The following is a 3289-nucleotide window of genomic DNA, read 5'->3' on the forward strand; positions in this document are numbered from 1 at the left end:
CCGACCATCACCACACTGTGGTCTGTCCATGGGTTATGCATATATGATCTTTGGCTGATCCCTTCACTGTCTTTCATCCAGTTCCCCCTTCCCACCTTGCTTCTAACAGCTGTCAGTCTGTCCCCTGCTTCCATGCCTCTGGATCTACTTTGTTCATCAGTTTATGTTGTTCATTAGATTCCACATACTATGAGTGAGATCATGTGATACTTGTCTTTCTCTGACTGGCTTATTTCGCTTAGCCTAATACTCTCCAGGTCCCTCCATCCTGTCGCAGAGGGTAAGCGATCCTTCTTTTTTGCAGCTGCGTAGTATTCCATGATGTGAATGTACTACAGTTTTTTTACCCACTCACCTGCTGATGGGCACCTGGGTTGTTTCCAGATCTTGGCTATATTGTAAATAATGCTGCTATGAACATAGGGGTGGGAACATATATTCTTTCTGATTGGTGTTTCGGAATTCTTGGGGTATATTCCCAGAAGTGTGTTCGCTGGGTCAAAAGGCAGTTCCATTTTTAATTTTTTGAGGAAACTCCATCGTTTTCCACAGTAGCTGCACCAGTTTGCATTCCCACCAGCAGTGCCCGAGGGCTCCCTTTGCCCCACATCCTCACCAGCACTTGCTGTGCACATCTTCTTCAAACAACCCGTGAACGAGGGACGTCTGAGGAGAATGCAGGTTTGGAACGAGCAGGCGTGGGCTCTGTCCCTGCCTCGGCCACTAGCTGCAGTGCGATGGCCTCGCCTTCAGTCGCACAGTGAGGTGCGAGGACCAGCTCCAGCCTCGCAGTCGCCTCAAAGAGGCCTATTTGTTTTTTGAGAAAGAAAACTGGAAAAGATCATTCACAGCAATAATACCACCGAGCAATATTGTTCCGGTATTTCTCGGGCTTTCATTTGATTTTGTGGCTTCAGTCGCAGAACAACATCCTTGCTGATACAACAAGGAAGTCCTATCCTGACCAGATCCGTGAAACCCAGAGAAAGATATGAAATGGACTTACTGTGGGTCAGGCTCCTACGGAGTTTACATTTCACATCATGAATTTATCCTGATGCACGTGTGATGGGAGGCAAGGTGGGCATAGAGTGCACCCAGGAAGGGCACTGACAGGATGTGTGACGAAGCATAAAAACACATGTACCTCCCTCCAAAGGCAGCATGTTGGCTATCTTCATCGGAAACACCTTCGGCTCCATCAGGAACTCACACTTAAATGCATTTACATACTATTTATGTAAATATTACTGACTCAGCCTATCCTCTCTCGGGATTCGTGATAAGCTGTGTGTGAAACGGCCGGTAAACGATAAGCGAGCGACCCTTGGACACAGAATAAAAATTAATTACAGCACAGCAGCACGTGAGACGCAGATACATGTATTCCGAAAGCCTGTGCATCTGCAGCGAGCTGGCCCTTCTGTAGCTTCAGCGAGATGCACCCATACCACGCACACAGTTCCCTAAACATGCTGTATTTTTCTTAGAACGTCAAACACCGCTATGTCCTATGTCAATTTTGCAAAATATGGTATAGTAAGCTGACATATTTTCCTTTGTTGAAATAGTCCTTTGTGTGTAAACTCCTTACAGATTTTTCTCACCATTCTCTCCCTTTCAAAAATCGACAAAGATGTAAATGATGGCAAAGCGAAGGGAATCACCATTTCTTCCAGCGTTCACGGCTGTGTCCTCAAAGTGCTATTGCTTCCAGACAGCCACACTTCACAATTTCTGTATGAGCAGCAAATCTCAAGTAATTGTTCCACATAACTTGTCAGCACCTAGAACACCTTCTTAGAATGTATGACTTTTCGCGCGCACACACACACACATATACACACACACAAATAGGTCACTTTTGGCGATTTTGAACTAGTAGGAATTTGGGTTAAAAACAACCAAAGTCTGATTACGTTCAACTCCACTCATTTCCGCATGTAACGTGTATTTACTGAGCCCCTACTATGTGCCGGGCGCTGTGCACAGCACTGGACCTATGTTGCTAAAAAAAACGCAGAGTCGACTCCTCCATGAAATTTCCAGCATGTTAAGAGATCAATACACAATTAAACCGGAGGGAGGAGAAATGACAAGTTGTGGGAACTTCCACTTTGGAGAGGTACTAGGTCACTGGCAAAAGCCCGTTGTGGATGAGGAGGGACAACAAGATCCAGGAAGACGAGAACGACCCCACCTCTGATGGAGAGTGTGTGACGCCCAGGCAGGACCCAGGTGCAGGGACACAGCAGACGACGTCAGGGATCTTCCCTCGGCTTGGTCCTTCCTTTTCACTAATAAGCACGGTTCTCAGGGGATAAACCCAACTCTGCACACAGGTTTGTTGAAGAGACAGGCATTTGTGAAGAATTGTAGTAATTTGGAAAAATAAATGACTCCTAAGGCACAGCTTTAAGAGTAGGGATCGATGAAGTACTTAATACTTGAAATATTTTTTACTGGATATTATGTTTAAGAAACTGACATCTCAGAGCATTGATCTCCACTTGGATTTTCTGTTTATAGTGAGTCTATGAGAAAGACAAATGTGATTTTATAGAATATAAAACTTTTCTCTGGTAATTTCCTCTCTTGCCATTAGAGTAGTAACTGCTTCTTACTTACTAGTATTTCTTCTTATTCACCACAAATGCATTTGACTTCCAAAATAGACACAATATTTGGGGAAGACATAAAACACTAAAAATTGTCAAAAACATCTGAAAATATTTTCATGTGAGCTATCATTTCAGAAAAAACTAAATGGATGGTCTCAAAGATTGATTTACTAAAGTATCCTGTTATTACGTTCTACGTGAGTGCTAGTTAGAGGGTGTTTCATTTTGAAATATTTACATGGCACCACCAAAAATAAATATTTTAAAAACTATTAGAGAAGTTTCATGAAAACAGATGATCAATTTTCCATAAAAATGTATGATAACCATGGCATGACCTATCTACATAATGCCACCACAAGTTAATGAAAAGGGGGAAAATCAATTAAATTGGTTGGGACTTGCCTTTTTAATAATGGAAGGACTTGCCTTTTTTATGACTATTCTGAAAAATGTTTGGGTCCAAATGCTCTTAATGGACTGGTACAAAGTGACAAGAATGAAGGACAGAGCTGGACTGGCTCACTGACTGTTTCTCTCCCAGCTGACCATGCTACCAGGTGTGACATCCGTAAAACAAGCCGAGGTGTTTTACGAAGCTTTAGCCTTGAACTGGGATAGGCCCCACGCAGTCTCCAGATGATTTCCAACAGTTCAACTTCTCCTTT

Source organism: Myotis brandtii, unplaced genomic scaffold (assembly GCF_000412655.1).
Source record: "Myotis brandtii unplaced genomic scaffold, ASM41265v1 scaffold565, whole genome shotgun sequence".
NCBI lineage: Eukaryota > Metazoa > Chordata > Mammalia > Chiroptera > Vespertilionidae > Myotis > Myotis brandtii.